Source organism: Nipponia nippon, unplaced genomic scaffold, assembly GCF_047370975.1.
Source record: "Nipponia nippon isolate SJK-2023a ecotype South Korea unplaced genomic scaffold, ASM4737097v1 scaffold_33, whole genome shotgun sequence".
NCBI lineage: Eukaryota > Metazoa > Chordata > Aves > Pelecaniformes > Threskiornithidae > Nipponia > Nipponia nippon.
The window spans coordinates 3,056,597-3,078,274 of record NW_028262351.1 but is presented as its reverse complement, the minus strand read 5'-3'; positions in this window follow the sequence as shown (position 1 = coordinate 3,078,274).

Below are 21,678 nucleotides of genomic sequence, written 5' to 3'. Positions count from 1 at the left end.
ACACCTTATTGCAGCCTTTCAATACTTAAAGGGGGCTTATAAGAAAGATGGAGAGAGACTTTTTAATAGGGCCTGCAGTGATAGGACAAGGGGTAATGGTTTTAAACTAAAGGAGGGTAGATTCAGACTAGATGAGGGTGATGAAACACTGGAACAGGTTGCCCAGAGAGGTTATAGATGCCCCATCCCTGGAAACATTCAAGGTCAGGTTGGACGGGGGTCTGAGCAACTTGATCCTAGTTGTAGATGTCCCTGCTCACTGCAGGGGGGTTGGACTAGATGACCTTTAAAGGTCCCTTCCAACCCAAAGCATTCTATGATTTTATGATACTTGAAGAGAAAATAGTGGAGTGAGGAATGTAAGGATCCTGAAGAATATGTACAATAAGCCCAGCCTGTAGAAGCAACAAAGCAGGCCACCGCCAAGTTACCTACTCTCTTTTAAAACTTGCTATTGATGAAGAAATGAGGAAAGAAAAATAACAAACCAACCATTCCCTACTTCAAGGCACTTGGAATATAAATATCTGAAGACCTTTACTTCAGAATGTGGATTCTCTTTTGATAAGTTCCATGGCTTTGACAGCCAAAACAAAAGCCAAAGCTTTGGGACAACTTGTATGTGGACAAGAATGCTGTTAATGTTTCTTAGATAAATATTTTGATTTTGATTGCAAACCTTGCTTTTTTACTATTTTCCTTATCCTTTATCAACACCAGCCATTTTAGTAGGTAGAATTCTAGCTGTTCTTATTCACTCTTGAAGCAAAACAACAGATTTTTCTTAACAGGCTAAGGTGACATCACATATTTTTAAGATTTTTTTTTAAACAAGAATAACATGTTAGTACATTTAGCTCTTTGCAGTTCAGGGGGTGTGCAGATGGGGAAAAAACAATACACCACCTCTTAGTTTTGCCATAGTAAGATAGCCCTCCCCCAGCTCTCAGCAAGTTAGTTATTCTGTCACTGTCACTGCAACAGTGATACTCCAAGTGCCATCCAAATAAGCTTTACTTGAAGTTATATGATTTCAATGCTGTCTTCCTCTTCAGAGCCTTTAGGCTAATTGCTTGGGCTGTGTGAAAACTACTTTCTTCCCACATCACGCAGCACACTTTATTACTCTTAGTGTACAGAGTTTCAAGATCCCTGAAAATTTACCATGAAATTTGGCTGAAAGCTTGTAAAGCCAGGAAAATTTTGACCTAGTCTATGAAGTCATCCTGGACTTATCCAATGTATGAGTGTATTGGGTTTGTGTGGCAAGCTTTTGGTAGCAGGGGGGCTACAGGGGTGGCTTCTGTAAGAACATGCCAGAAGCTTTGCCTATATCTGATAGAGCCAATGCCAGCTGGCTCCAAGATGGACCCACCACTGGCCAAGGCTGAGACAATCAGCAACGGTGGTAGCGCCTCTGTGATAACATATTTAAGAAGGGGAAAAAAAAAAACAACCCTGCACAATTGCAGCCAGAGAGAGGCGTGAGAATATGTGAGAGGAACAACCCTGCAGACACCAAGGTCAGTGAAGAAGGAGGGGGAGGAGGTGCTCCAGGCGCCGGAGAAGAGATTCCCCTGCAGCCCGTGGTTAAGACCATGGTGAGGCAGGTTGTCCCTCTGCAGCCCATGGAGGACCCCACGCAGGAGCAGGTGGATGCCTGAAGGAGGCTGTGACCCCATGGGAAGCCTGCGCTGGAGCAGGCTCCTGGCAGGACCTGTGGATCCCTGGAGAGAGGAGCACACACTGGAGCAGGTTTTCCGGCAGAACTTATCACCCCATGGGGGGCCCACGCTGGAGCAGTCTGTTCCTGAAGGACTGCACGCCATGGAAGGGACACATGCTGGAGCAGTTTGTGAAGAACTGTAGCCCGTGGGAAGGACTCATGATGGAGAAGTTCGTGGAGGACTGTCTCCTGTGGGAAGGACCCCATGCTGTAGCAGGGGAAGAGTGTGAGGAGTCCTCTCCCTGAGGAGGAAGGAGTGGCAGAAACAACGTGTAATGAATTGACTGCAACCCCCATTCCCCGTCCCCCTGCACCGCTTGGGGAGAGAAGGTAGAGATATCAGGAGTGAAGTTAAGCCTGGGAAGAAGGGAGGGGTGGGGGAAAGGTGTTTTAAGATTTAGTTTTTATTTTCTCATTATCCTGCTCTGATTTTGATTGGTAATAAATTAAACTAATTTCCCCAAGTTGAGTCTATTTTTCCCGTGACAGTAATTGATGAATGATCTCTCCCTGCCCTTATCTCGACCCAGGAGCCTTTCATTATATTTTCTCTCCCCTGTCCAGCTGAGAAGGGGGGGTGATAGAGCGGCTTTGGTGGGCACCTGGTGTCCAGCCAGGGTCAACCCACCACAATGAGAAAGGTTTTATACAATTTAACAGAGAATGATAACTCTTCCACATATTTATAGTTAAATTAGGCTTAGGAATTTGAAAGAAGGGAGTCTAATTCTCCAGATGGGATATAACTTCCTGCTAAATTTCCAATATTTCACAAAGATTTCTCTGGAAGCCTGCTGCTTTGTGCTGGTTTTGGCTGGTATAGAGTTAAATTTCTTCAGAGTAGCTAGTATGGGGCTATGTTTTGGATTTGTGCTGAAAACAGTGTTGACAATACAGGGATGTTTTAGTTACTGCTGAGCAGTGCTTACACAGCATCAAGGCCTTTTCTGATTCTCACACTGCCCCACCAGTGAGTAGGCTGGGGGTGCACAAGAACTTGGGAGGGGACACAGCTTGGACAGCTGACCCCAACTGACCAAAGGGATATTCCATACCATATGATGTCATGATCAGCAATTGTTGAGGGTTAACCAGAAATTCATTATTAGGAAACAGGATGTACTTAATAGACAGACAGGTAGATTGTAGGAATGTAGCCTGATAGATGTTGTTCGTATATTAAAACAGGATGTCTTTTGAAATATCTGTAATAATTGATTTTGGATTCTTTGATGTAAACAACCAAGGACACTATGGAAACAGTGGACAACATACCTGTCCTTTCTATGAACTATCCTCATTATAATACCAAAAATCACACCTCCTACTGTGGGACCCTCCTCTGATTAAGGGGACCCCTACTCTCTGAGCATGCCCTGTAAAGATGTACCTATCTTGTTACCAAATTAGGAATGTATATTAACATATACCAGTCAGGTAGCAAAAAGGCAATGTAATGGATTATATATGTTATGTTTGTGCTGTATAAAAAGGGCTGTTGGTAGAAATCTTGTGTGCTTGATTTGTGGGAAACCACCGAGCACCCAGGCTTGCGCAAACCTGAAATAAATAATCAATGACTCTCCTGAGTGTGTGATCATTGGCCTAAGGCACACCGGGCAACAAATCCGCTTTTCGGACAACAGTTTTGGCGACCCAGATGGGACAGCCATGAAGCCTTGCCCGGATCGACTTGCCGGCCACCGGAGGGGAGAAGCTACTGTTCAGATTCCAGCGTGCACTGACCTGTTTGTTCAGGGACTCCGTGAGTGCTCTCCCCATCCGGAGCAGGTAAGTGACTCAAAGGTGCAATGTGTAAATTAGAGACATTGTAAGGGGGTTGTATAAAAGGTTGTATAAAAGGTAAAAGGTATTCGTGCACACTTGACAGAATAAGAACGTTCTTTTTGGGTAAAAATATGGGAGCGGGACACGGGGCAGGACAGTCTGTTCAACCTCCCCTCTGCTCTCCATTAGGATGCATCCTGAAACACTGGGATAAGTTTGGTGGGGATCCCCTAACAAAGAGAAAATTAAGAGAGTACTGCAGTCAATGGTGGCCGATGTATAAATTGGATGATGGGGAAAAATGGCCAGAAATGGGAACCTTGAACTGTAATACTATTTTGCAACTCATGTTATTCTGTAGAAGGCAGGATAAATGGGATGAAATCCCATATGTGGATTTGTTCTTTTCTTTAAGAAATGATCACGAAAGAAGAAAGAAGTGTAAATTATTGGTATCTGATTCAAATGTTTTAATGATGATGGAAGAGAAAAAGAAGCTACCTCGTTGTTGTTCTGCTTGTAGTATGGGGAAAAGATGCATGAAAATAGATGATGAGGAAGATGATGTACAATTGTTGGTTTCTTCTAGTAATGAACAGGATAATGGTTCCCAGGAGAGGGGTGATGAATTTAGCCCTATTGCGGGCAGGACTCGTGCCCAGCAAAATCTGGTGCTACAAGCCCCAAAGCGTGAGGCAGTGGGACTGGACGGAATGCCGGTACATGTAAAAGTGCCGTTTTCTACCTCAGATTTGATGAATTGGAAAGAATCTGCCGGGTTGTACCAGGAAAATCCAGAGAAAGTATATCGGGCTTTCCAGATGATAGTTGAATATCATAACTCAGATTGGAAAGATATGCAGGTGTTGCTTAATACTTTATTTCTCCCTGAGGAGAAGAGAATGGTGTTAGAAAAAGCTCAGGAGGAAGATATGAGGTTAAATACCAGGGATGGTCCAGATCGTTTTATGCCTGCACAAGAACCTGACTGGAATCCAAATGCAGGAGCAGGGTGACTGATGGTTAAATAATATCAGCAGTTAATTTTGTATGGGGTAAAGCATGGGGTACCTAAAAAATCTTGCAAACTTATATCAGGTGGTACAGAGTAAAAATGAGGACCCCTCTAACTTCTATGAGAGGATGTGTGAAACTGCGCAAAAGTGGACTGATTTGGATCCTGAGGATGAGGCTAACAGAATGACTTTTACCGCTTTGTGGTGCAATCAGCTCCAGATATAAGGAGAAAGTTACAAAAGTACATGGCACGTCTGGAATGTCAATATCTCAGTTAATAGAGATTGCTTATAAGGTTTATAACAACAGAGAAGAATTGGAAAAGAAGGAAAAAACAGAGAGAGAAAGTAAAGGAAAAGAAACAAAATGCTGCAATTTTGGCAGTCGCATTTGCCCAAGCGCAAACCTCCTCTCGGGGAAGAGGTTTTCCGAGAGGACGAGGGCATGGCAGAGGACAAAGAGCAGGAGGAAATATAGGGAGTAGAATCCCTTTGGGGAAAGATCAGTGCACAATTTGTCAGGAAAAGGGACACTGGAAAAATGAATGTCCAAAGAAACGATCAATTAATTGGATTCCCCCGTCTGCACCTGTTCCGGAGGCAGATCTGCTTATGATCGGTACGGAAGATTCAGATTGACGGGGACCGGGGATTGAGAAATTAGATTCCCCAGCCGAACCCCTGGTTTCAGTTAAGCTGGGGAATGAGACTGTTAAATTTTTAGTTGACACAGGAGCAACATATTCTGTATTAAATAGTTGTAAAGGACCTATGAGTAAATTCTCTATGTCAGTAATTGGTGCCATAGGAAAATGAAAGATTAGGCCTTTCTTTCAACCGATTAAGCGTGAAATTGGAAACAAAACACTTACACATGATTTTTTGTATATGCCAGAATGTCCCCTACCTCTGATGAGAAGGGATTTATTGAATAAATTGGGAGCACAGATAACTTTTGGTCAGAATAAAGTTCGAGTACATATTCTGCAAAATAATGCCTGGGAGGCACAAGTACATATGTTACAGGAATTGTCGGAAATGAAGAATGCTGAAAATAAGGAAGAACAAATTGAAGCCCCCTCTGAAATCATGGATGGAGTGGTTCCTTTTGTCTGGGCAACTGAGAAACCTGGAAGAGCCAAATCGGCAGAACCGGTAAAGGTGGAATTGAAACCAGGAGCGAAGCCAGTAAGACGAAAACAATATTCCATGAGATTGGAAGCTCGGGTTGGACTGGAGCCTCTAATTAATAATTTTCTAAAATACGGACTGTTGCGAGAGTGTCAGTCGGAGTATAATACCCCGATTCTGCCTGTTAAAAAGCCACATTCACAGGAATATCAGTTATTACAGGATCTAAGAGCTATCAATCAAATAGTGATTGATGTACACCCGGTGGTGCCTAATCCCTACACTCTGCTGGCAACGATAGCTGATTCAAATGTCTGTTTTACAGCGTTGGACCTAAAAGATGCTTTCTTTTGCATTCCATTGGACAAACAGAGTCAGAAGTTGTTTGCCTTTGAATAGGAAAGTCCTACAACAGGACACAAAACGCAACTATGCTGGACCATGCTTCCCAAGGATTTAAGAACAGCCCCACCATTTTTGGTAATGTATTGACAAAAGAACTAGAGCAATGGCAAGGTAAGAAGCCTACTACTACCTTGTTACAATATGTAGATGATATCTTGTTGGGGGCAGACACAGCTGAAGAATGTAAAGAGGCAACTATTAATCTATTGAACTTTCTGGGGTTGGCAGGATACAGAGTGTCACAAAAGAAAGCACAAACTATGCAGAAAAATGTAATTTATCTTGGATTTGAAATATCCCAAGGAGAAAGGAAACTGGGAGTTGAGAGAAAAGAGGCGATCTGCCAAATCGCGCCCCCCCACCCCCCGCCATCAAAAAGAGAACTCGGGATTTCTAGGAATGGCTGGATGGTGTCGCCTGTGGATACCTAATTTTGGATTAATGACTAAACCTTTGTATGAAGCTGTTAAGGGACCAGGAGAGATATTGGAATGGACTCTAGAATGCCGGAAAGGATTTGATGAAATAAAAATCACTAACAAAACCTTTTGAACTTTACATCAGGCACTGGGAGTACTTGTACAAACTTTGGGAGACTGGAAAAGACCAGTAGCTTACTTTTCAAAACAATTAGATCAAGTAAGCTCGGGATGGCCAGGATGTCTGAGAGCAATAGCAGCTGCTGTGTTGATGTGCCACATGCTGTTACTGCGGTGCTGGAACAGAAAGGACATCATTGGTTATCCCCAAGCAGGATGGTACAATACCAAGCAATATTGCTCGAACAGGAGGATATAGCAACGAAAGTGTCCAGTGCCTTGAACCCAGCATCACTATTGCCTCTACATGAGAAGGAGGAATTGGCACATGACTGTTTACAAATCATCGAACAAGTGCACTCTGGTCATTCAGACTTGAAGGATACTCCATTACAGAATCCCGATTGGGAGTTGTTTACTGATGGAAGTAGCTTCATTGTGAAAGGGGAACAGAAGGCTGGGTATGCTATTGTTACCCTAGAAGAAGAAATAGAAGCAAGACCACTGCCTGCGAATACATCTGCTCAGAAGGCTGAATTAATTGCTTTAACTCAAGCCCTGGAATTATCCTAAGGAAAGCGGGCTAATATCTATACTGATTCAAAATATGCTTTTGGAGTAATACATGCTCATGGTGCAATTTGGAAAGAAAGAGGACTGTTATCATCTCAAGGAAACCCTATAAAATACAGCAAAGAGATTATGAAATTACTTGAGGCAGTTAACAAACCTAAAGAAATAGCAGTAATACACTGCAAAGCACATAAATCCGGACAAACTGATGTAATTAAAGGAAATCAAAGAGCAGATACAGCTGTCAAAAGAATTGCCCTATCAGCAACAGTGGCAACCTTAGTTCCAGAAAGAATCTTGAAAATTGACACTCCAAAATGTACAGAAAAAGAAAACAAGTTGGCTGAATTATTGAAGTGCATAAAGACTGCCGAAGGATGGTGGGTAACTCCAATTGGACAATGTGTTGTAACTCCACAGATAATGAAGGAACTAATGGAGCGAATGCATAAGAGTATGCATATGGGAACTGAAGCCCTAATTGAAACAGTGAAGAGAGATGCTGTAGGAATCATCATGGTGCCGATTGCTAAAAGTGTTACACAGCAATGTGAGATCTGTGCCAGAAATAACCCTAAAATTCAAGAGTGTGTGATCATTGGCCTATTGCACACCAGGCAAAGAATCCGCTTTTCAGACAAGAAATCTATGAGTTTTCTCACTCTTGCCCTTCTGATTCTCTCCCCCATCCCACCGGGGAGAGTGAGCAAGCAGCTGTGTGAGGCTTAGCTGCCTACTGGCATTAAACCACGACAGTGCCCTACTAAAGACAGCTTCATACACTGGATCCAAGCTGCTAGCTGGTCACCGTCTGTAGCAGCATCTCCAGAGCATGCAGGCATCCTTACATTGTTGCATGTAAGCCACTATGACAACAACCAACCAGGTAACCTTCCAGCTGCATTTTCTTGGTTATATACATGGAGAACCATGCAGAACATGCTCCAGTTATCCAAGGAGCAGACAGCAAGAGGACAGTTAGCTAACATGGATTCTGCTACTTCAAGGAACAGTCTCACAGTCACCCTCTGCACATCCAGAAGTATCAACAGTGCCAAGAAAAGCTAAGCTGGAAACAGGCTAGCTTTTGTCTTCGTATGAGGGACAGGTGCCAAGCATGAAAGGTTTTTAGCTGTGTTAGCTGAGCACCTGACTAGATGTGTAATTAGGGTACCTGCAGTAAACCAGACATTTCCTGAGTGTATATACACCCATCCCTGTGGGTGTTTAAGAACAGGTCTCCCCAAATGGCAATTAAGGCAATTCCACATTTATCCTCACCTGTCAGTGCTCAGTTTTGGCTCTACTCTTCCAAGCAGATACCCTTGTGGTTGCATATTCCAAGCAAGAACCTTCTCAGCCACTGCCTAGCAAGCTGTTCATCAGCCATTTGCTTTATGTTGTCTGAGGGCCACAGCTAGTGTAGAAAGCACTAGCTGGTGACCTGCATGCAATGTTCTTCCTGTATTTTGGGTTAAGTACACTTCAAAGCTGATTTGTTAAACTGGTTTTGTTGGCTTCCAAATTCACCCTTCCCTGTAGTCGCTACTGAACGTGGGACTGGAGAGGTGAGGGAACAGATTCTGTCCACCAGCTAACATCCTCCTCTTGGAAGTCTCAACTCATCAGCCAACCCAGGAAATCAGCTAATGTACTTAAAATGTCCATTCTGGCCATAGAATGGAATAGAACAGACTAGTTCAGTTGCAAGGGACCTAAAATGATCATCTAGTCCAACTCCCTGACCAATTCAGGGCTGACCAAGTTAAAGCATGTCATTAAGGGCATTGTCCATGCCTCTTAAACACTGACAGGCATGGGGCATCGACCACCTCTCTGGGAAGTCTGTTCCAGTGTTTGACCACCCTCTCGGTAAAGAAATGCTTCCTAATGGCAAGTCTAAACCTCCCCTGGCACAGCTTTGAGCCACTCCCACATGTCCTGTCACTGGATCCCAGGGAGAAGAGATCAGCACCTCCCTCTCCACTTCCCCTCCTCAGGAAGCTGTAGGGAGCAATGAGGTCATCCCTCAGGTCTCCTTTTCTCCAAACTAGACAAACCCAGAGTCATTAGCCGCTCCTCATAGGACATGCCTTCCAGCCCTTCCACCAGCTTTGTTGCCCTCCTCTGGATGCATTCAAGGACCTTCACATTGTTCTTAAATGGTGGGGCCCAAAACTGCACACAAGACTCAAGGTGAGGCCACACCAAAGCTAAATACAATGGGATAATCACCTCTTTTGACCCTCTGGTTATACTGTGTTTGATGCACCCCAGGATGTGGTTTGCCCTCTTGGCTGCCAGGGCACATTGCTGACTCCTATTGAGCCTGCTGTCAACCAGCACCCCCAGATCCCTTTCTGCAGGGCTGCTCTCCAGCCACTCCTCTCCCAATTTATACTCGTGCCTGGCATTACTCCATCCCAGGTGCAGAATCCGGCATTTGGACTTGTTAAATTTGATCCCATTAATCATAGCCCAATGCTCCAAACTATCTAGATCCCTCTGTAAGGCCTCTTGTCCCTCGAGAGACTCAACAGCACCTCCCAGTTTGGTACCATCAGCAAACTTGCTAATGGTGCATTCAACTCCTGCATCCAGATCATTGACAAATATATTGGACAGAACTGGCCCTAGAATTGTGCCTGGAGGAACACCGCTGGTGACTGGTTGCCAGCCAGATGTAGCCCCATTCACTACAACCCTTTGAGCTCTGCCCTTCACCCAGCGCACTGTGAACCCGCTCATCCCACAATTGGACAACTTGTCCAGAAGGATGCTGTGAGGGACAGTATCAAAAGCCTTACTAAAATCCAGAAAGACTACATCCACCACCTTCCCTTCATCCACTAGGCAGGTGACCTTATCATAGAAGGATATCAAATTAGTTCAACAGGACTTTCCCTTTGTGAACCCATGTTGACTGTGCCTGAGGATTGCATTGTTGTTTAAATGCCTTTCAGTAGTACCTAGTATGATCTTCTCCATAATTTTTCCAGGTACTGAGGTTAGACTAACAGGTCTGTAGTTCCCTGTGTCTTCCCTCTTGCCCTTCTTGTAAACTGGAATAACATTGGCTAGCTTCCAGTCAGCGGGGACCTCCCCAGACTCCCAAGACATTTGGTAGATGATTGAGAAGGGTCCTGCCATAACATCTGCTAGCTCCTTCAGTACTCTGGGATGAATCCCATCAGGCCCCATGGACTTGTGAACATTCAGCTTATACAGCTGGTCCCTTACAATTTCAGTGTCCACAAATGGAAATTCACTGTTCCCACACTCGTGGTCCTCTGACTCAGGGGACCGGGCAGCCCAAGGTCTATCAGTAATATTAAAGACTGAGGCAAAGAAAGCATTGAATGCCTCCACTTTTTCTTCATCCCTATTAGTCAGGTGACCATGTTCAACAAGTATTGGTCCAATGTTTTCTTTAGACCTCCTCTTGCTATTAACATACTTTAAAAAAAGCCCTTCTTGTTGTCTGACACAGCACTGGCCAGTTTCAACTCTAGTTGAGCTTTGGCCTTTTGTGTCTTCTCCCTGCATATATGAACCACAGCTCTGTAATCTTCCTGTGAAGCCTGACCTTACTTCCAGAGATCATACAATTTCTTTTTCCTCTTGAGCTCCATAAGGAGTTCCCTCTTCAGCCAAGCTGGTCTTCTGCCCCTCTTGCTTGACTTTTGACACAGTGGAATTGCCTGCTCCTGTGCTTCTAAAAGGTGCTTCTTAAAGACTGACCAGCACTCGTGGACTCCTAAGGCCTCAAAAGCAGATTCCCAGGGTACTCTGCTAAGTAGCTCCCCGAATAGCTTAAAGTCTGCTCTCTTTAAATCCAGGGTAGCAACTCTGCTGTCCTTTTTTCTCATTACACTGAAAATTTTAAACTCAACCATTTCATGATCACTGTGGCCAAGACAGCCACCTACCATCACATCCCCCACGAGTCCTTCTCTAGTCATAAACAAGAAGTCTAGGAGGGCATCTTTCCTAGTTGGCTCACCAAATACTTGTGACAAGAAGTTATCTCCTCCAGACTTCAAGAATTTCCAAGACCTGCTCATCACAGCAGTACGATATTCCCAGCTGATGTGTAGGAAGTTGAAATAAAGACAAGGGCTACCTATCCAGAGATTTCTCCTAATTGCCTATAGAATAACTCATCAGTGCTATCATCCTGGCTGGGCGACCGCTAGTAGACACCCACTACAACATCTCCTTTGTCTTCCATCCCCCTAATCCTCACCCAGAGGCTCTCAACCATATCATCACTAACTGTAAGGGCTGTACAGTCAAACCTCTCCCTTATGTATAGTGCAACACCTCCACCCCGCCTGCCCTGCCTATCCCTCCTGAACAGCCTGTAGCCCTCCATCCCTGCACTCCAATTGTGGGACTCATTCCACCAAGTCTCGCTAATACCAATGATATCATAGCTCTGGGAGCTGACCAATGCTTCTAGTTCATCCTGTTTGTTTCTCATACTGTGTGCGTTGGTGTACAAGCATTTCAGATACGCTCCTGAGCCCTCCGTGCTCCCAGGAGCAGGGTAAATGTTCCCACTAGGATTGCCACTCTCTGGTGATGCCATGCCAACCCTTGGTTTACCTGCATGATCAGGGGAGTGGCAATGCACTGAGGAAAAGTAACTGTCAGTCAGGAGAAGCATTCAAATATGTGGGGGCAGCACAGACCTTCAGAGCAGAACGCTGAACTTGCATCTCCCCAACTAGATCCAGCCACCTTTCACACAGGGTCCCAGCCCTCACAGTGACTTCACAGCTACCAGGGAATCCCCCAGGTGGCCTCAGACTGCTACGCACCATGTCCAAACTTGTGTCTCAATGAACTGAGTGTGCAAGCAGCTGCTGTTAGAAACCTATGGCTTCTCTCAATGCAAGGAAGGATTGCTAGAGCCATAGCTGGGTGTCAGGGGGTGAAGCCTACTCAAAAGCACTGCTCAGTTAAGTGAAGCCTAGACTACATCTACCCAGCTCTAACTAAATTAATCCAATATGTACTGGAAAACAAAGAAGCACAGATGAACTTGGTTATGTAACTGTTGTCAACTTCATACCCTTGCAACACATTTGCAGCAGGAGCCCAGAACGTGATAGAAACCCTAGTAATAACCACCTTAGATATGGAGAAAGTCAAAGACATTGGTCTAAGACTACATAATTGTTAAGGCCATTAATGGCTTATGCTGACAATCTAAATTAGGAAGCAATAAATAGTGAAAAGAATACCTCCAGGGGGATGGATGGACACAATGACCTACACATTTGTCCAACACCATATAAAAGGCTGAGCTCAAGGTGGAACCGCTATGTGTAAGGGCCAGGCTGCCACTCAGGACTTGGACACACTGAGTGGTCCGAGTGTCCTGTTCCCCTGGGTCCATGGTACCAGACACAACTGGACCAGACGGACAGGGGCCTTGATTGGCATGAACGTGTCTGTATAGAGTGTGCATTAGAATAGAAATCACTACTATCCACCTGCTATACCCATCCTAGTAAATAAATTTTAAAGTATATGTAACTGAGTTGCATAGTTCTGTTCTTGCAGCTATCTCATCCCAATTTACCCCCATGACACTGGGCTGCAGGAGACCACAGGCCAGTCCCTGCTCTATACAAACCCCATCCTACAGCGAAGTTGATACATCTTCATGCTCCGTGTCCCCTCTTCAGCACTGTCCTGCCTTCCCATAACCAGACTGCAAGATGAGCATCGACAAGTGCTTAAGCTATGTTGTTACTTGACACTTTTGGGTGCACAGAGATAGTGAGCTCTGCTTTAAAGACAACTATGATGCCATTTCGCTACAGGATAAGACAAAACAGACACGAGTTTGTACTCCTTGCAACATTTCTACACTTGATGTGCTAAGCAACAAGCTGCCTTTACTTAAAGTGTGAATAATGTATCAGTTTCTACCTGTATGCTCTTCCTAAGCATTTAATTTCAGCCAGGTGATCAACATCACATTCTCAAAACCTAAAAAGGCATCCTGCATTTCATAACAGTGTGTACTGCACGTTCAAGGAGTCTTACAGGCTCCTCTCTATGGACTGCACATCCTTCAGGAGATAATGAACATCATCAATAATGCAGTTTCTGTGGTAAAGGAAAGCATGCAGCAGATCTAAACTCCTTACTTAACCAGCTAAGGCAAAAGTCTTGTTTAAGAAGCCCCTGAAAACTAACAGTTCCACCCATGGTCTGTGCAAGATCCCTGAACTTGCACAATCCCTAACATGAAATTGTTACAGAATAATCTACTAGCCACATGCCATCTTTAAAAAGCCCTGTACACTCAATCTAACACACACATAGAAGTGTGTGGTGAGTTGACCTTGGCTGGCTGCCAGGTGTCCACCAAGCTGCTCTATCACTCCCCCTCCACAACTGGACAGGAGAGAGAAAATATAACGAAAGGCTCATGGGTCGAGATAAGGAAAGGGAGAGATCACTCAGCAATTACCGTCACAGGCAAAAAAGAGTCAACTTGGGAAAATTATTTTAATTTATTACCAATCAAATCAGAGTAGGATAATGAGAAATAAGAACAAATCTTAAAACGCCTTCCTCCAACCCCTCCCTTCTTCCCAGGCTTAACTTCTTTACTCCCGATTTCTCTACCTCCTCCCCCTGAGCGGCGCAGGGGGATGGGGAACGGGGGTTGTGGTCAGTTCATCACACGTTGTCTCTGCTGCTCCTTCCTCCTCACACTCTTCTCCTGCTTCAGCGTGGGGTCCCTCCCACAGGAGACAATCCTCCACGAACTTCTCCAACGTGAGTCCTTCCCATGGGCTGCAGTTCTTCATGAACTGCTCCAGCATGGGTCCCTTCACGGGGTCACAAGTCCTGCCAGAAAACCTGCTCCAGCGTCAGCTCCTCTCCATGGGGCCACAGGTCCTGCCAGGAGTCTGCTCCAGCATGGGCTGTCCATGGGGTCACAGCCTCCTTCAGGCACATCCACCTGCTCCAGCGTGGGGTCCTCCATGGGCTGCAGAGGGACAACCTGCTTCACCATGGTCTTCACCACGGGCTGCAGGGGAATCTCTGCTCCGGTGCCTGGAGCACCTCCTCCCCCTCCTTCTTCACTGACCTTGGTGTCTGCAGAGTTGCTTCAGATATTCTCACTCCTCTCTCCCAGCTGCTGTTGCGCAGCAGTTTTTCCCCCTTAAATATGTTATCACAGAGGCGCTACCAACGTCGCTGATTGGCTCAGCATTGGCCAGTGGTGGGTCCATCTTGGAGCCGGCTGGAACTGGCTCTGACTGACATGGGGGCAGCTTCTGGCATCTTCTCACAGAAGCCACCGCTGCAGCCCACCCCTGCTACCAAAACCTTGCCATGCAAACCCAATACAACCTAGTAGAACATGGCACCAAGGCTCAAACCAGAGTAACCTAATACAGAAGCTTTTAAGGCATGTTTTGGGTTTATGTGGCAAGGTTTTGGTAGCAGGGGGAGCTGCAACAGTGGACTTTTTGTGAGAAGAAATCAAGGGCCGCCCCCATGTCGCAAAGAGCCAGTTTCAGCCAGCTCCAAAACAGACCCACCGCTGGCCAAAGCTGAGACAATCAGCGACGCTGGTGACGCCTCTGTGAAAACATATTTAAGAAAAGGTAAAAAATGCTGCATAGCAGCTGTGAGGAAGGGGAGTGAGAAAATGTGAGAGAAACAACCTTTCAGGCACGAAGGTCAGTGAAGAAGGAAGGGAAGGAAGTGCTCCAGGCGTGGGAGCAGACATTCCTCCGCAGCCCATGGAAAGGACCATGCCAGAGCAGATATCCACATTCATAGAATCATAGAATCATAGAATCGTCAAGGTTGGAAAAGACCCTTAAGATCATCGAGTCCAACCGTTAACCTATCACTGCCAAGTTCATCTATACCATGTCCTCGAGCACCACATCTATCCGTTCTTTAAATACCTCCAGGGATGGAGACTCAACCACTTCCCTGGGCAACCTGTTCCAATGCTTGACTACCCTTTCAGTGAAGAAATTTTTCCTAATGTCTAACCTAAACCTCCCCTGGCGCAGCTTGAGGCCATTTCCTCTCATCCTATCACTCGTTACTAGGGAGAAGAGACCGACCCCCACCTCGCTACAACCTCCTTTCAGGTAGTTGTAGAGAGCAATAAGGTCGCCCCTCAGCCTCCTCTTCTCCAGGCTAAACAACCCCAGCTGTCTCAGCCACTCCTCATAAGACTTGTTCTCCAAACCCTTCACCAGCTTTGTTGCCCTTCTTTGGACACACTCCAGCACCTCAATGTCCTTCTTGTAGTGAGGGGCCCAAAAATGAACACAGTACTCAAGGTGGGGCCTCACCAGTGCCGAGTACAGGGGCAGTATCACCTCCCTGGTCCTGCTGGCCACACTATTTCTGATAAAAGCCAGGATGCCCTTGGCCCTCTTGGCCACCTGGGCACACTGCTGGCTCATGTTCAGGCGGCTGTCAACCAACACCCCCAGGTCCTATTCTGCCAGGCAGCTCTCCAGCCACTCCTCCCCTAGCCTGTAGCGTTGCCTGGGGTTGTTGTGACCCAAGTGCAGGATCCGGCACTTAGCCTTGTTGAACCTCATACAATTGGCCTCGACCCAACGATCCAGCCTGTCCAGGTCCCTCTGTAGGGCCTTCCTACCCTCCAGCAGATCGACACTTCCACCCAACTTGGTGTCATCTGCAGACTTACTGAGGGTGCACTCAATCCCCTCATTCAGATCATCAGTGAAGATATTGAACAGGACCGGCCCCACTACTGAGCCCTGGGGAACACCACTCGTGACCGGCCGCCAACTGGATTTGACTCCATTCACCACCACTCTCTGGGCTCGGCCGTCCAGCCAGTTTTTAACCCAGCGTAAAGTGCACCCATCCAAGCCATGTGCAGCCAGCTTGTCCAGAAGAATGCTATGGGAGACTGTGTCAAAGGCCTTACTAAAGTCCAAGTAGACAACATCCACATTGCAGGCCATGGAGGACCCCGCACTAGAGCAGGTGGATATGCCCTGAAGGAAGCTGCAGCCCATAGAGAGCCCACACTGGAGCACGCTCCTGGCAGTTCTTGAAGGACTGCAGCCTGTGGGAGGGACCTCACACTGGAGCAGGAGGAAAGTGTGAAGAGGAAGGAGCGGCAGAGAGGAACTGTTATGAACTGAGCGCAGTCCCCATTCCCCATTCCCCTGTGCCACTTTGGGGGAAGGAGGTAGAAGAGTCAGGAGTGAGATTGAGCCCGGGAAAAAGGAGGGGGATGAGGGGAAGATGTTTTTAGTTTTGGTTTTATTTCTCATTATCCTACTCTATTTTTTAATTGACAATAAATTAAATTAATTTTCCCCAAGATGAGTCTGTTTTACACATGATGGTAATTGGTGAGTAAGCTCCCTGTCCTTATCTTGACCAATGAGCTTTTTCATCTTATTTCCTGACCCCGTCCTGCTGAGGAGAGGGAGTGAGAGAGCAGATTGGTGGGCACCTGGCAGCCAGCACACGTTAATCCACCACAATATCACAACTGCAAGAAAGTGCTTCATATGGAAAGAAGAGAGCTTTCCTGAAAATGGCTCTGGGCTACATGATCATGTTGCAGCCAGATCACCACAGAATCACAGAATGATTTGGGTTGGAAGGAACCTTTTAAAGATCATCTAGTTCCAACCCCTCTGCCATGGGCAGGGACATCTTTCACTAGATCAGGTTGCTCAAAGCCCCATCCAACTTGACCTTGAACACTTCCAGGGAGGGGGCATCCACAGCTTCTCTGGGCAACCTGTTCCAGTGTTTCACCACCCTCATTGTAAAAAATTTCTTCCTTATATCTAGTCTGAATCTACCCTCCTTTAGTTTAAAACCATTAACCCTTGTCCTGTCACTACAGGCCCTATTAAAAAGTCTGTCCCCATCTTTCTTATAAGCCCCCTTTAAGTATTGAAAGGCTGCAATAAGGTCTCCCTGGAGCCTTCTCTTCTCCAGGCTGAACAATCCCAACTCTCTCAGCCTTTATTCAGAGGAGAGGTATTCCAGCCCTCTTATCATTTTTTTGGCCCTCCTCTGGACCCACTCCAACAGGTCCATGTCTTTCTCATGCTGAGGGCCACAGAACTTGATGCAGTACTCCAAGGTCTAACAAGAGCGGAGTAGAGGGGGGAAAATCACCTCCCTCAACCTGCTGACCATGCTTCTTTTGATGCAGCCCAGGATACGATTGGCTTTTTGGGCTGCAAGCGCACATTGGAGGCTCATGTCCAATTTTTCATCCTCCATTATCCCCAAGTCCTTCTCTGCAGGACTGCTCTCAATCCCTTCATCACCCAGTCTGTACTGATATTGGGGACTGCCCCGACCCAGGTGCAGGACCTTGCGCTTGGCCTTGTGGAACTTCATGAGGATCGCACGGGCCCACCCCTCAAGCCTGTCAAGGTCCCTCTGGATGGCATCCCTTCCCTCAGGCATGTCAACTGCACCACTCATCTTGGTGTCATCTGCAACCTTGCTGAGGGTGCACTCAGTCCCACTAGCTATGTCATTGATGAAGGTATTAAACAGTATTGGTCCCAGTACTCGTTACTCGTTTCTACTTGGACATTGAGCTGTTGACTGTATCTCTTTGGATGCAGCCATCCAGCCAGTTCCTTATCCATCTAACACTGCACCCATCAAACCCATATCTCTCCAATTTAGAGGCAAGAATGGTGTGTGGGACCGTGTCAAAGGCCTTACACAAGTCCAAATAGATGACATCCTTAGCTCTTCCCTTGTCCACCGATGCAGTCACTCCATTGTAGAAGGCCACTAGAGTAGTCAGGCACAATTTGCCCTTGGTGGAGCCGCCTTGGCTGTCTCTAATCACCTTGCTGTCTTCCATATGTTTCAACATGTCTTCCAGAAGGATCTGCTCCATGATTATACTGGGCACAGAGGTGAGGCTGACTGGTCGGTAGTTCCCAGGGTCCTCCTTATTACCCTTTTCAAAAATGGATGCATATTCTCATTTCTCCAGTCGCTGGGGACTTCACCTGACTGCCACAACTTTTCAAATATGATGGAGAGTGGCTTGGCAACTACATCAGCTAATTCCCTCAGGACCCTGGAATGCATCTCTTCTCCATGAACTTGTGTATGTTCAGGTTTCTCAGGTGGTCTCAAACCTGATCTTCTCCTACGATGGGAGGGACTTTGTTCCCCCAGTCCCTGCCTTGAGGTTCAGGGACTTGAGAGATGTGGGAACAGTGATTGCCAGTGAAAAGGGAGGCAAAAAAATTGAGTACCTCAGCCTTCTCTATATGTCAGTTGTCACCAGTTCTCCTGTCTTCTTTATGGATGGGGGGGGGGGGTACATTTTCTTTAATCTTCCTTTTCTGACCAACGTACCTATAGAAGCCCTTCTTGTGATTCTTCACATTCCTTGCCAAATTCAGCTCCAACTGTGCCTTAGCTTTCCTGAGCCCACCCCTACACATCTGGGCAGCGTCCCTATATTCTTCCCAGGATGCGTGCCCCTGCTTCTACTGCCTATGCATTTCCTTCTTGCGCTTCAGCTCGACCAGGATGTCCTTCCTCAGCCATGCTGGTCTCCTGCCTTCCTTGCCTGATCTCTTACGCATGGGAATTGAGAGCTCTTGTGCTCTAAGAAAAATGTCCTTAAAGAGCTGCCAGCGCTGTTCAGCTCCTTTATACCTGAGGGCAGTTTCCCAGGGGGTCCCATCCACTAATTCCTTAAACAACTGAAACTTCACTCTCCTAAAATTCAGGGTCCTGACTCTACTCTTCACCTGGCCTATATCCCTTGAGATCGTGAATTCCACCAGGGCACGATCACTGCAGCCCAGGGTGCCACCAATCTTGACCTCTCCAATTAGTTCATCTGTGTTGGTAAGCAACAGGTCCAGTAACACTTCTCCTCTGGTTGGGCTTTCTACCACCTGGATTAAAATTTATCCTCAACACACCCCAAGAGTCTCCTGGACTGCTTACAGCTTGCTGTGTTGCTTTTCCAGCATATGTTAGCGTGGTTGAAGTCCCCCAGCAGGATCAGCACCTGTGAGCTTGATGCTTCCTATAGTTGAAGTAAGAACGCTTCCTCTACAGGCTCCCGTTGGTCAGGCGGCCTATAGTAGACACCAACCACGAGGTTTCCTTTGTTGACTTGGCCTCTAATTTTCACACATTAGCTCTCAACCTGTTCGTTGCTGTCTTTCAAAGACAGCTCTGTGCAGTCAACCCATTCTTTTACATAGAGGGCAAACCCCCCACCCCTCCTTCCTTGCCTGTCCCTTCTGAACAGTTCATAGCCATTGATTGCAGCGCTCCAGTCATGTGATTCATCCCACCATGTTTCAGTGATAGCTATCAGATCATACCTGTCTAGCTGCACAGTGGCTGGCTTCCAGCTCCTCCTGTTTATTGCCCATGCTGCATGCATTGGGATAGAGGCACTTCAGCTGGGCTATCGACCTTGTCACCTTTTTGGAGGAACATGACCCAATTCCTCTGAGGCATTTCACAGGTATTTATTTCCCTGTTGGTTCCTAATACATCAGCAGCCCCTAGCTCTTCTCTGTTGTTACTCAAAACTCCATCCCCTCATAGAATCATAGAATCGTTAAGGTTGGAAAGGACCCTTAAGATCATCGAGTCCAACCTGTTAACGTAACTGCATGGTCCGCCTCTAAACCATGTCCCGAAGCACCACATCCACATGTTTTTTGAACACTTCCGGGGACTGTGATTGCACCACTTCCCTGGGCAGTCTGTTCCAATGCCTAACCACTCTCTCCGTGAAGAAATTTTTCCTAATATCTAATCTAAATCTCCCCTGACACAACTTGAGGCCATTTCCTCTTGTCCTATCACTCGTTACTAGGGAGAAGAGACCGACCCCCACCTCGCTACAACCTCCTTTCAGGTAGTTGTAGAGAGCAATAAGGTCTCCCCTCAGCCTTCTTTTCTCCAGGCTAAACAACCCCAGCTGTCTCAGCCACTCCTCATAAGACTTGTTCTCCAAACCCTTCACCAGCTTTGTTGCCCTTCTTTGGATGCACTCCAGCACCTCAATGTCCTTCTTGTAGTGAGGGGCCCAAAAATGAACACAGTACTCAAGGTGGGGCCTCACCAGTGCCGAGTACAGGGGCACTATCACCTCCCTGGTCCTGCTGGCCACACTATTTCTGATAAAAGCCAGGATGCCCTTGGCCCTCTTGGCCACCTGGGCACACTGCTGGCTCATGTTCAGGCGGCTGTCAACCAACACCCCCAGGTCCTATTCTGCCAGGCAGCTCTCCAGCCACTCCTCCCCTAGCCTGTAGCGTTGCCTGGGGTTGTTGTGACCCAAGTGCAGGATCCGGCACTTAGCCTTGTTGAACCTCATACAATTGGCCTCGACCCAACGATCCAGCCTGTCCAGGTCCCTCTGTAGGGCCTTCCTACCCTCCAGCAGATCGACACTTCCACCCAACTTGGTGTGTCATCTGCAAATTTCCTGAGGGTGCACTCAATCCCCTCGTCCACATCATCGATAAAGATATTACACAGAACTGGCCCCAACACTGAGCCCTGGGGAACACCACTCGTGACCGGCCGCCAACTGGATTTGACTCCATTCACCACCACTCTCTGGGCTCGGCCATCCAGCCAGTTTTTAACTCAGCGCAGAGTGCACTTATCCAAGCCATGAGCAGCCAGCTTCTCCAGGAGAATGCTGTGGGAGAGAGTGTCAAAGGCCTTACTAACGTCCAGGTAGACAACATCCACAGCCTTTCCCTCATCCACTAAGCGGGTCACCTTGTCATAGAAGGAGACCAGGTTAGTGAAGCAGGATCTTCCCTTCATGAACCCATGCTGGCTGGGCCTGATCCCCTGGGTGTCCCGCACGTGCCACATAATGGCACTCAAGATGATCTGTTCCATGACCTTCCCCGACACCAAGGTCAGGCTGACAGGCCTGTAGTTCCCCGGATCCTCCTTCTGAACCTTCTTGTAGATTAGTGTCACATTAGCTAGCTTCCAGTCATCTGGGACCTCCCCGGTTAACCAGGACTGCTGGTAAATGATGGAAAGTGTCTGGGCAAGCTCCTCGGCCAGCTCCCTCAGTATCCTCGGGTGGATCCCGTCTGGCCCCATAGACTTGTGGGCATTCAGGTGGAGGAGCAGGTCGGTGACTGCCACCTCTTCGACAACTGGGGCTTCATTCTGCATCCTGTCTCCATCTCCTGGTGCAGGGGCCTGAATACCCTGAGGATGACCAGTCTGACTATTAAAGACCGAGGCAAAGAAGGCATTACGTACCTCAGCCTTCTCCTCATCCTTTGTGGCAGTGTTTCCTTCCGCATCCAATAAAGGATGGAGATTCTCCCATCAAAAGCTCCCTGTTCAGCCAGGCCGGTCTTCTTCCCCGCCTGCTCATCTTTCGGCACATGGGGACGGCCTGCTCCTGCGACCTTAAGACTTCCTTCTTGAAAAACGTCCAGCCTTCCTGGACTCC